Raw genomic sequence first — 12,771 nt, 5'->3', positions numbered from 1 at the left:
TAAATAAACTAAAAAAATTATAAATAAAAGGTTTTTTTTAACATTTATTTATTTTTGAGAGACAGTGTGAGTGGGGGAGGGGCAGAGAGAGGGGGAGACACAGAATCCGAAGCAGGCTCCAGGCTCTGAGCTGTCAGCACAGAGCCCTACAAGGGGTTTAAACCCACAAACCGCAAGATCATGACCTGAGCTGAAGTCGGATGCTTAACCAACTAAGCCACCCAGGTGCCCCTATCAACAATTACAAAATTCTCCAAGCAAAAGACATAGAATGGCTGAATGAATAAAAAAGCAAGATCCAACTATATGCTAGCTATAAGACATACACACTGAAAGATATTCCATGCAAATGGAAACCAAAAGAAAGGTAGGGAAGCTATACTTACATCAGAAAAATAGACTTTAAGACTTAGACTGTAGTAACAGACAAAGAAGCTTAATATATAATATAAAGGGATCAATCCAATAAGAGGATAAAACATTTGTAAATAAGGCATCTGGGTGGCTTGGTCAGTTAAGCTACCGACTCTTGATTTCAGCTCATGTCACGATCTCACGGTTCATGAGTTTGAGTCCCGAGATGGGCTCTGCATCGATAGCATAGAGCCCACCTGGGATCCTCTGTCTCCACCTCTCGCTGCTTGTTCTCTTTCTCCAAAATAAATAAACATTTGTAAAAATGTGTAAATATTTATGCATCCAACATGGGAGCAGCTAAATATATGAAGCAAGTGTTAACAGATCTAAAGAAAGAAAGACAGTAATGCCAACAACAGTAGGGGAGCAATAACCCACTTTTCACAATGGATGGATCATTCAGATAGAAAATCAACATGGAAACATTGGAATTGAACCATACTTTAGACCAAACGAACCTAAAACACATACATAGAACAATCCATCCAGGAGTGCCTGGGTGGCACATTCGGTTAAACATCCGACTTTGGCTCAGGTCTTGATCTCATGTTTCATGGGTTTGAGTCCCATGTTGGGCTCTACACTGATTTGCAGAGGCTGCTTGGGAATCTCTTTCTCCCTTTCTCTCTGCCCCTCCCCGACTCGCACTTTCTCTCTCTCTCTCTCAAAACAAACAAACAAACAAACAAACTTTAAAAAAAATGAACAATCCATCTAACTATGGCAGAATATGTGTTCTTCTCAAGTGCACAAAGAACATTCTCCAGGATAGATCATATGACAGGCAACCAAACAAGTCTTAGCAAATTTAAGATTACTGAAATCATACCAAGTATCTTTTCTGACCAAAATGGTATGAAACAAGAAATCAACAAGAAAAATACTGGGAAATCTACATATATGTGGAAATGAAAAAACACACTTCTGAACAATCAGTGGGTCAAAGAACAAATCAAAAGAGAAATTTTTTAAATCTCAAAACAAATGAATATGGAAATACAACAACCAAAACTCTTATCAGATGCTGCAAAAGCAGTTCTGAGAGGGAAGTTTATAATGATAATAAACATATTAGGAAATTAGAAAGATCTTAAATAAACAACCATAGTTCATACCTCAAGGAACCAGAAAAAAAGAACATATTAAACCCAAAGTTAGCAGAAAGAAGGAAATAATAAAGGTCAGAATGGAATAAATAGAATAGAAATCAGAAAAGAACAATAGAAAGATCAGTTAAAATAAGAGCTGGCTTTTTGAAAACAAAATCAACAAACTTTTAATTAGACTAAAAAGAGAAACGACTTGGGGCACCTGGCTGGCTCAGTTGGTTAAGCGTCCGACTTCGGCCAGGTCATAATCTCATGGTTCATAAGTTCAAGCCCCGCATCAGGCTCTGTTCTGACAGCTCAGAGCCTGGAGACTGCTTCAGATTCTGTGTCTCCCTCTCTCTCTGCCCCTCCCCACTGTCTCTCTCAAAAAATGAATAAACATTTAAAAATAAATAAATAAAATAAATAAAAAGAGAGAGGACTCAAATAAATTGAATCAATAATGAAAGAGGAGATGCTACAACTGATATTACAGAAATACATAGGATCATAAGAGGCTGTTATGAACAATTATATGCCAACAAGTTAGATAACCTAGAAGAAACGGATACATTTCTAGAAAACACACAACTTACTATCATCAGTAATCAAAAATCTCCCAACACAGAACCCCTATCCAGAGAGCTTCACTGGCAAATTCTACCAAACACTAAAGAAGAATTAATGCCAATCCTTCTCAAAATCTCTCAAAAATTTGAAGAAAAGGGAATACTTCCAAACTCATTCTACAAGGCTGGCATTAGCCTGATGCCAAAGCCAAATAAGGATACTACAAGAAAATAAAACTATGTATCAATGTCCCCAATGATTATAGATCTAAAAATTCTCAATGAAATATTAGTAAACTGACCTCAGTACATTAAAAAGGACTGTAAGCCATGACCAAGGAGAAATTATCACTGGGATGAAAGGATGATTCAACATCCAGATGTCAATAATAAATCTGACACACCACATTAATTGAGTAAAAGATAGAGGCACCTGGGTGGCTCAGTTGGTTAAGCATCTGACTCTTGATTTTGGCTCAGGTCATGATCTCACTGTTTGTGAGTTGGAGCCCCACATCAGATTCTGCACTGATAGCACGGAACCTGCTTAGGATTCTCTGTCTCCCTCTCTCTCTCTGTTCGTCCCCTGCTCATGTTCTCTCTCTCTCTCTCTCCCTCAATAAATTAATTAATTAATTAACATTTTAAAAATAAAATAAAAAACAATGAAACATAGAAATCACACAATCATCTCAGTAGATGCAGAAAAAGCATTTGACAAAGTACACTGTCCTTTCATGAGAAAAATCCTCAATAGACTGGGTACAGAGGAAACATACCTCAACATAATAAAGGCCATATATGGGAAACCCACAGCTAACATTATACTCAATGATGAAAAACTGAAAGCTTTTTCTCTAAGATCAGGAAAAAGAAAGGATGCTCACTTTCATCACTCCTATTCTATATAGTACTGGAACTCCTAGCTAGAGCAATTAGGCAAAACAAAGAAATAAAAGGCATCCAAATCAAAAAAGGAACTAGTAAAGCTGTTATTTGCATATTACATTTTATATATTAAAAATCCCAGTACTCAACCAAAAAACTTTGATGAGTTAGTATTCATCAAAGAATTCAGTAAAGTTGCAGCATATAAAATCAATGTATGGTGTGCATAGGTGGCTCAGTCGGTTAAGCATCTGACTTTGGCTCAGGTCATGATCTCATGGTTCATGAGTTCAAGCCCTGCATCAGGCTCTACACTAACAGTGCAGCCAGCTTCAGATTCTTGCTCTCTCCTCCCTCTCTGTCCCTCCCCCGCTCGTCCTTTCTCTCTCTCAAAATAAATAAATTAATTAAAACTTTAAAAAAATAAAAAATAGGGGCATCTGGGTGGCTCTGTCGGTTGAGCGTCCGACTTCGGCCCAGGTCATGATCCTACACTTCGTGGGTTCAAGCCCCACATCAGGGTCTGTGCTGACAGCTGGGAGCCTGGAGCCTGCTTCGGATTCTGTGTTTCCCTCTCTCTCTGCCCCTCCCTTGCTTGCACTCTCTCTGTCTCCCCAAAATAAATATTTTTTCAAAAAAGATAAAAAAATAAAAAATAAATAGAATCAACATATGGAAATCAGTGGCATTTCTATATACTGAAATATAGAAATATCTGAAATAGAAGCAAGGAAAGCTATTCCATTCAGAATAACATTGAAAACAATAAAATACCTACGAATAGATTTAACCAAGGAAGCAAAAGATCCGTACAATGAAAACTATAAGATTTTGTTGAAAGAAATTGAGAAAGATACAAATAGAAAGATGCCTCATGCTTATGACTGGAAAAATTAATATTGCTAAAATGTCCACACTACCCAGAGCCATGTACACATTCAATGCAATCCCTATCAAATTTCCAGTGACATCTTTCACAGAGACAGAAAAAAATAATCCTAAATTTTGTATGGAACCACAAAAAACCCTGAATAGCCACAGCAAACATGAGAAAGAAAAAAGCCAGAGGCATCACACATCTTGATTTTAAACTATACTACAAAGCTATAAAAAAGTATGGTACTGGCATAAAGAGAGAAACATCAAATTATGGATGCATCCTAAGTGTCCATCTATAGATGAATGGAAGAAGATGTGGTATATATATTAGTCAGCCATAAAAAAGAATGAAATCTTGGCATTTGCAATGACATACATGGAGCTAGAAAGTATAATGCTAAGTGGAATAAGTCAGTCAGAGAAAAACAAATGCCATATGATTTCACTCATATGTGGAATTTAGGAAACAAAACAAATGAGCAAAGGAAAAGAAAGAGAGAAAGAGAGACAAACCAAGCAAGAGACTTAACTATTGAGAAATGATGGTTGCCAGAGAGGAAGTGGGTGGGGGGATGGGGGAAATAGATGATGGGGATTGAGGAGAGCACTGGGTGATGCATGGAATTGTTGAATCACTATATTGCACACCTGAAACTAATATCACACTGTATGTTAACTATACTGGAATTAAAATAAAATAATAAAGTAAAAGAGTAAAAAACAAAAAAGAAAACAGAGCAATGGAACAGATTAGAGCCCAGAATTAAATCCCCACATATACAGTGAACTAATATTCAAAAGGAGAACTAAGAACACCAAATGGATAGTCTCTTCAACAAGTGGTAATGGGAAAACTGGATAACCACCTGCAGAACAATGAATTGGGACTCCTGTTATACTCACAAAAACTAACTAGAAACTGATGGAAGACTTAAACACAAGACACCATACCAGGGGTGCCTAGGTGGCTCAGCTGGTTAAGCATCTGACTTTGGCTCAGATCATTATCTCACAGTTAGTGAGTTCAAGCCCCACACCAGCTCTCCGCTGTCAGCACAAAGCCTTCTTTGGATCCTCTGTCCCCTTTTCTCTCCCCCTCCCCTGCTCATGCTCTCTCTCTCAAAAAATAAATAAACTTAAAAAAAAAAAACCCAACTCATCCAGGCCTGAAAATAACTTAAAAAAAAAAAAGATATCATACCATAAGACTCCTAGAAGAAAACATAGAGAAGTCCCACAACATTGGTCTAACAATGATTTTTTTGGATATGACACCAACAGCAAAGGCAATAAGCAAAAATCAGTAAGTAAGTGGGACCACAGAGAACTTAAAAGCTTCAGCACAGCAAAAGAAATAATCAACAAAATGAAAAGCAACCTACAGAATGGGAGAAAATATTTGCAAGTCATATATTTATTGGATGGGGTTTAATATCCAAAATATGTAAAGAATACTACTCAATAGCAAAAAAACTCCAAACAATCCAAATAAAAAGTGGGCAGAGGAACTATACAGACATTTTTCAAAAGAAGGCATCCAAATGGCTAACAGGTACATGAAAACATGCTCAACATCACTACTTATCAGGGAAAGGCAAATCAAAACCACAACATATCACTTCACACCTGTTAGAATGGTTATCATCAAGAAGGGATAACAAGAGTGGGTGAGGAGGTGAAGAAAGGGAGCCCTTGTATATTGCTGATGGCAATGTAAATTTGTTCAGCTACTATGGAAAACAAAATGCAGTTTCCTCAAAAAATTAAAAATATAACTATCATGGGTGCCTGGGTGACTCAGTCAGCTGAGTGTCCAACTCTTGATTTTCGCTCAGATCATGATCTCACAGTCAGGGATCAAGCCCTGTGTCAGGCTCAGAGCAGAGCATGGAGTCTGCTTGAGATTCTCTCTCTCTCCTGCTCTCTCTACTCCTCCTCTCTCTCACACACAAAATAAAGAAATAAACTTTAAAAATTAAAAAAAAAAATAGGGGCCCCTGGGTGGCTCAGTCAGTTAAGCGACTGACTTGGCTCAGGTCATGATGTCACGGTTCATGAGTTTGAGCCCTGCATCAGGCTCTCTGCTGTCAGCACAGAGCCCACTTCAGATCCTCTCTCTCCCTCTTTCTCTGCCCCTCCCCCACTAGTGCATGCACACACTCTCTCCCTCTCTCAAAAATTAATAAACACTTATAAATAGACTAGTAAGTAAAAATAAAACTATCATATGACCCAAAAATTCCACTTTGGGGTATATACCCAAAGGTAATGAAAATAGTATATGGGAGAGATGTACACTCCCATTTTTATTACAGCATTATTCACAATAGCCAAGGTATGGAAACAACCCAAGTGCTCTTCAACAATGAATCGACAAAGAAGATGTGATACACACACACACATGTACACACATGAATGTTATTCAGCCATGAGAAAGAAGGAAATCCTGCCATTTGCAACAATGTGGATGGACTATGAAGATTTTATACTAAAGAGATAAAACAGAGAAAGATAAATACTGTATGATATCACTTCCATGTGAAATCTAAAAAAAACAAAAACCCCCAAAACCAAAAATCATAAGAACAGAGAGTAAAATAGTGGTTACCAAGAGCTAGGAGATGGGGTATAAGAGGTATATTGTGTAAGAGTACAAAGTTGCAACTAGTAGATAAATAAATCTTGGAGATCTGGTGCACAGCATAGTGATTATGAACAACAATGCTGTATTATAAACATCGAACTTGTTAAGAGATGAGATCTTAATTAGTCCCACCACACACACAAAAATTATAATTATGTAATGTGATAGAGGTGCTAGCAATGCTACAATGGCAACTATACTGCAATATATGAATACACCAAATCAACATGTTATGTACCCTAAGCTTATACAATGTTATATAACAACTATACTTCAATTAACAAAAGAAAAAAACTGAATTCATAGTTTAAAATATTCCAAGAAAGAAAATTCTAGCCTAGATGGCTTTGTGGTTGTAATTTACCAGATACTTAAAGGATATATATAATGTTAATTCTGCACAATCTCTAGCAAAAAAAAAAAAAAACAGAAGCGCAAATGTTCCAACTCATTTTATAAAGCTAGCATTACTCGGAAAGTAAAACCAGACAAAGGCAATACCCAAAAAAGTATAGACCAATGTTTCTTATTAATATAGACACAAATCTGCTAAACAAAAAGTTAGAAATCAAAGACAGCAATATAGAGTGCATCAAAGCAAATTGGTTTTAATCTCAGGGATGCAACACTGGTTTAATATATGGAAACTAATTAATGTAATACACCATAGTAACAAACCAAAAAAATATGATCATATCCATTAATGCAGAGAAAAAAAAACATTTGACAAAATTTAATGTCTATTCATGACTGAAACTCTCAGCAAGCTAGAACAGAAATGACCTTTCATAAACTGATAGAGGACCTATCTCATGCATGGTAAGAGACTGAATGAATGCCTTCTGTTCCAGATTAGGAACAATACAATGATATGTATTCAATGTCATATTCAATGTCATACCAGAAGTCCTAGCCAGTGACATAAGAAAAAAAAAACAGTTAAATTAAAAAGAAGAAGGAAAGGCATCAAAATGGAAATGATGTCAGATGTTTAACTGACTGAGCCACCCAGGTGCCCCTGTAAATCCATTTTTAAAGGGTAGTGTTGTATTGGGGTAAAAATAAACAAAACAGATTAGAGATTAGAATACATAATGGGGCGCCTGGGTGGCGCAGTCGGTTGAGCGTCCGACTTCAGCCAGGTCACGATCTCGCGGTCCGTGAGTTCGAGCCCCGCGTCAGGCTCTGGGCTGATGGCTCGGAGCCTGGAGCCTGTTTCCGATTCTGTGTCTCCCTCTCTCTCTGCCCCTCCCCCGTTCATGCTCTGTGTCTCTCTGTCCCAAAAATAAATAAAAAACGTTGAAAAAAAAATTAAAAAAAAAAAAAAAAAAAGAATACATAAGTGTACTTATATATAGTCAAATGATTTTTGACCAAAGTGCAAAAGCAATTCAAATATAGAAAAAATAGTTTTTTCTCAACAAATGGTGTTGGAACAATTGGACATCAAATGCAAAACAAAAAAGAATGAAAAATCTTATCATAAGCCTTACAGAAGAATTAACTCAAAATGGATCGTATGTCTAGGGGCGTATCGAGCCCCACAAGGGGCTCCATGCTGGGAATGAGGCCTGCTTGGGATTCTCTCTCCAGCTCTCTCTGCCCCTCTCCTGTTCGCTCTCTCTCTCTCTCAAGATTAATAAATAAACATTAAAAAAATGGGTCATATGTCTAAATTAAAATGTAAAACTTGGGGTGCCTGGGTGGTTCAGTTGGTTAAGCCTCCAATTCTTGATATAGGCTCGTCACAATCTTGTGGTTATGAGATCGAGCCCCTCCTTGGGCAGGCCCTCTCTCTCTGCCCCTCCCTGCTCACTCACTCTTTCTCTCAAAATAAATAAACTTCAAAAAATAAAAATAAAATAAAATGTAAAACTTTAAAACTTTTTTTTTTAATTTTTTTTTTAACATTTATTTATTTTTGAGACAGAGAGAGACACAGCATGAACGGGGGAGGGTCAGAGAGAGGGAGACACAGAATCTGAAACAGGTTCCAGGCTCTGAGCTGTCAGCACAGAGCCCGACGTGGGGCTCGAACCCATGGACCATGAGATCATGACCTGAGCCGAAGTCAGCCGCTCAACCGACTGGGCCACCCAGGCGCCCCAAAACTTTAAAACTTTTAGAAGAAAACAGAAAAGAACTTCCTGACCTTATGTTAGGCAAAGAGTTCTCAGATAATCATACACAAAACTCTCTGAACAATTAAAATGGGTACATTTTATTATATTTAAATTATACCTCAATAAAGTTGATTTTTCACAAAGCATACACAGAATGTGGCTGGGGGGAAAAATGCAAAAAAGCAGTGGGTCTCTCAACCTTCCCAGCAAGATGACTGTCACAATATCACTCTGGCAGGATACAGGGTATCTATCATCTAGAGAAACCTAAGTCACAACTGACTTGGGGATGAGAGGCTAAGCAGCTGGCAGATGAAAACAGGGATTAAATCACCTTCCCATCCCTTTTCAAATGATGGACTCAGATGTTCTAATCAACTTTTTAGGTCATATTAAATTTTTTTAAGTTTATTTATTTTGAGAGAAAGAAAGAGCTTGGGTACAAGCTGGGGAGGGACAGAGGGAGAGGGAGAGAGAGCGAGAATACCAAGCAGGCTCCGCACTGTCAGTGCAGAGCCTGATGAGGGGCTTGAAACCACGAATCCTGAGATCATGACCTGAGCTGAAACCAAGAGTTGGAAGCTTAACTGACTGAGCCACCCAGGTGCCCCAGGTCATGTTAAATTTGAAAGGACAGTCAATGATCACAAAATAATTCAGGGACACCTTGAACATGAAAACTAGATCTATAATGCCAGGACCAGAAGAAACTTTACAAATAAACACTACACTGAAAGCCAACAGCAAATACTGCAGCAATGAAGCAATGAAAATAATCATGTCTTATACAGAAATATATTTTTGGAAATCATCAATTTATTTTTAATTTTTTAATGTTTATTTATTTTTGAGAAAGAGAGAGAGAGAGAGAGAGAGAGAGAGAGAATGGGGGAGGGGCAGAGAGAGATGGAGACATAGAATCCAAAGCAGGCTCCAGGCTCCGAGCTGTCAGCACACAGCCTGATGCAGGGCTCAAACTCACAAATGACCTGAGCCAAAGTCAAACACTTAACCGACTGAGCCACCCAGGCAACCCAAAATCATCAATTTGAAAGAAGGTTATAGGGTGAGGGGATGGGTTAAATGGGTGATAGGTATTAAGCAGGGCACTTGTGATGAGGGCTGGGTGTTGAATCACTGAATTTGACACCTAAAACTAATATTACACTGTATGTTAACTAACTGGAAATGAAATAAAAACTTGAAAAAGAAAAAAAAAAAAGAAATAAATAAAAGGTTTAAAAAAAAAAAAGAAGAAAAAAGTTGAGTAAATTTCCCAAAATTCAGAAAAGTACAGAGTTAGAAAAGTAGGTAAAAGCAATCTATTCAAAGCCCCCACCTCTCCCCAGCCACACTTACAGACAAAACTCACAGGTGCAGCATTTGGCCTTAACTCTGTTTTTCTAGGTCATGGGGGCCCTACGTTCTCAGAGAATGTATTCTTCTCTAGCCTGATCACAACCCACATCCCAGCCCCTTGAAAACCTGCCACCTCCTGTTCTATCTGGCCAGGAGTCGACCCCCTCCCCACACCCACCTTCCATAGGCCCACCTACAACCCTCTCAACATACTTCAGAACCCTTTAAAAGGCCCAGCTTGAGAGAAACTTGGGGCTGACATTTGTCTAGATGTCTGGCCCTTCTCCTCTCTTGGACAGTGAATAAATTCTGTCTTGCTTTTTGCTCCACTCTGTGCAATTCTTGCCACCCTTGTCACCAGCCACCCTAACAGTAGGGGGGAGATTAGAAAATAAGAGCATAGGAGTCCCTGGCATGCTCAGTAGAGCATGCGACTCTTGATCTCAGGGTTATGAGTTCAAGCCCCACAATGGGTGTAGAGATTACTAAAAATAATAAATAAACTTTAAAAAGAAAAAAGAAAAGAAGAGGATAAATACAAAATGCTTCAAAAATTATCTAAAAATAGTTCTCTTTAATTCTGGGTATATTTGGAATTTTTTTATAATAAATAATAAAGACAACCAGAATGAGAATAAAATTACAGAAAATACTGAAGAACTAAAACCAGAAAATTTCCTAAAACTATACGTTGTGAGTCTCCATATTAAAAAACACACAAGTGTCCAAAAACAGTTTTTTTAAAAAGACCCACACTAATGCATATCATTATTAAATTTCTTAATTCTGGGGATAAGGAGATCATCCTAAATACAAAGAGGGAAAAACCTGTCCTATACAAAAGTACAAGTATCCAAAGGTCACAAACTTCCCAGGATAGACACCGTGTTTATGTTAAGCTATTTAGTACAATGCATTCAAAATTCTGAGGGAAAACAATTTTAACTTAAAAGTGTAAATCTAGCCAAATTATTCATCGACTGAGAAGATAAAACAAAGACTTTTTATACATTCAGAGGCCCAAATACTTTATCCAGGATATTACTGGAGGATGTATTCCACAAAAATGAGGTGCAGTTGACCCTTGAACAATGTGGGGGTTAGGGGTGTTGGCCTCACACAGCCAGAAGTCCTCTGTAACTTTTGACTCCCCCAAAACTTAACTACTAATAGCCAACTGTTGACCATACGCCTTATTGATAACATAAGTAGTTGATTAACATTTATTTGGTATATTATATACTGTATTCTTACAATAAGGTAAACTGAAGAAAATATTAAGAAAATCATAAGGAAAATACATTTACAGTACTCTACTGTATATATATTTTTTAAATCCACATATAAGTGGACTCATGCAGTTCAAATCAGTGTTGTTCAAGGGTCAATTTTAGTAGCTCAAGAGAAAGGAAGAGATGACATCAAGGACAGAAGAAATACCACACAGGAGAGAAATGCAGGAAAATACCCAAGAGGGATGATAAGATAATATCCTAGGATGACAGCTAACTAACAAGTATAAAGAAAAGCAAGTTTAGAATGTAGTAGGAAAAAAACTTGAGAAATGTCTTCAGGAAAAAAAAAAAAAACAACTGAACTACTAGTTTTCCTGTTGCATTTGACTACATAACTCTTCTCAAGACTAGTGAGAGGATGTGTAGTGAAGAATTAACTTTACCTAAAGCCTTTGTCTGGGCTCCCAGAAGGTAACCTCTAAACCTTTAGAATTTATCAAATGATAGGAGTGTTCTGTTCATGGAAGCCCCCTCAGGCCACATCTGATGCATTATGATAATGAGGTGACTTATGGTGGACCCCTCAATAGTGTATGCTAAGGAGGGGCACCTGGGTGGCTCAGTTGGTTAAGCGTCCAACTCTTGGTTTCAGCCCAGGTCATGATCTCACGGTTCATGGGATTGAGCCCTGCCTCGGGCTCTGTGCTGACAGTGTGAAGCCTGCTTAGGATTTATTCTGTCTCCCTCTCTCTTCCTCCCCCCCCCCCCCCACTTGCTCTCTCTCTCTCAAATAAATAAACATTAAAAAAAGAGTTTACGCTAAGGAGATGACTCAGCGTGGGGACTGGCCACCCCAGAAAGACCCAACTGTGTGATTAGACATTCAGGGCTTTGAGCCATACTACAGCCTAACCTCTAGGGAGTGGAGGAGGGCTGAAAATTGAGTTCATTCACATTGCCAATGATTCAATAAATCATGCCAATGTGATAAAGCATTGATAAAAACTGTGGACATAGAAGCTTGGGTGAGCTTCCTGGATTGGCAATACTCCATGCACCTATTGCCACTCATTGATACTGGGAGGGTAATACACCCACGGAGACATGGAAGCTTTGACATTTGGGACCTTCTAAGTCCCAGATTTTGCTCTCTTGGCTGGTTCTGATTTGTATCCTTTTGCTATAATAAAACTGCAATAACAAGTACAGTGTTTTCCCAAGTTCCCTGAGTTATCAAAATTGAGGGCATCCAAGGGACCTGAAAATTTGTAGCCAGCTGGTCTGAAGTGAGGGTGGCCATGGAACCCCTAAACTTGCAGTTGATGTAGGTCTTGGGCAGACTTGGAAGTCTGGAGGGCTGTGCCTTTAACCTTAAGTTCAGTCCCCCACTTCAGGGCCTTTGTATTAGCTGTCTCTTCTGCCTAGAATGGTCTTCTCCCAAATTTCCATGTTTCTCTCCCTTCTCCCCCTTCAAATCTTTGCCAGATTTGACCTTCACAGTGAGATCATACCTGACAACTCTATTTAAAGTTGCATCTGTCCTCTCATTATTGCTTTCTCTGCTTCATT

Source organism: Panthera onca, chromosome E2, assembly GCF_046562875.1.
Source record: "Panthera onca isolate mPanOnc1 chromosome E2, mPanOnc1 haplotype 2, whole genome shotgun sequence".
Classification (NCBI taxonomy): domain Eukaryota; kingdom Metazoa; phylum Chordata; class Mammalia; order Carnivora; family Felidae; genus Panthera; species Panthera onca.
This window is presented reverse-complemented; position numbering follows the sequence as displayed.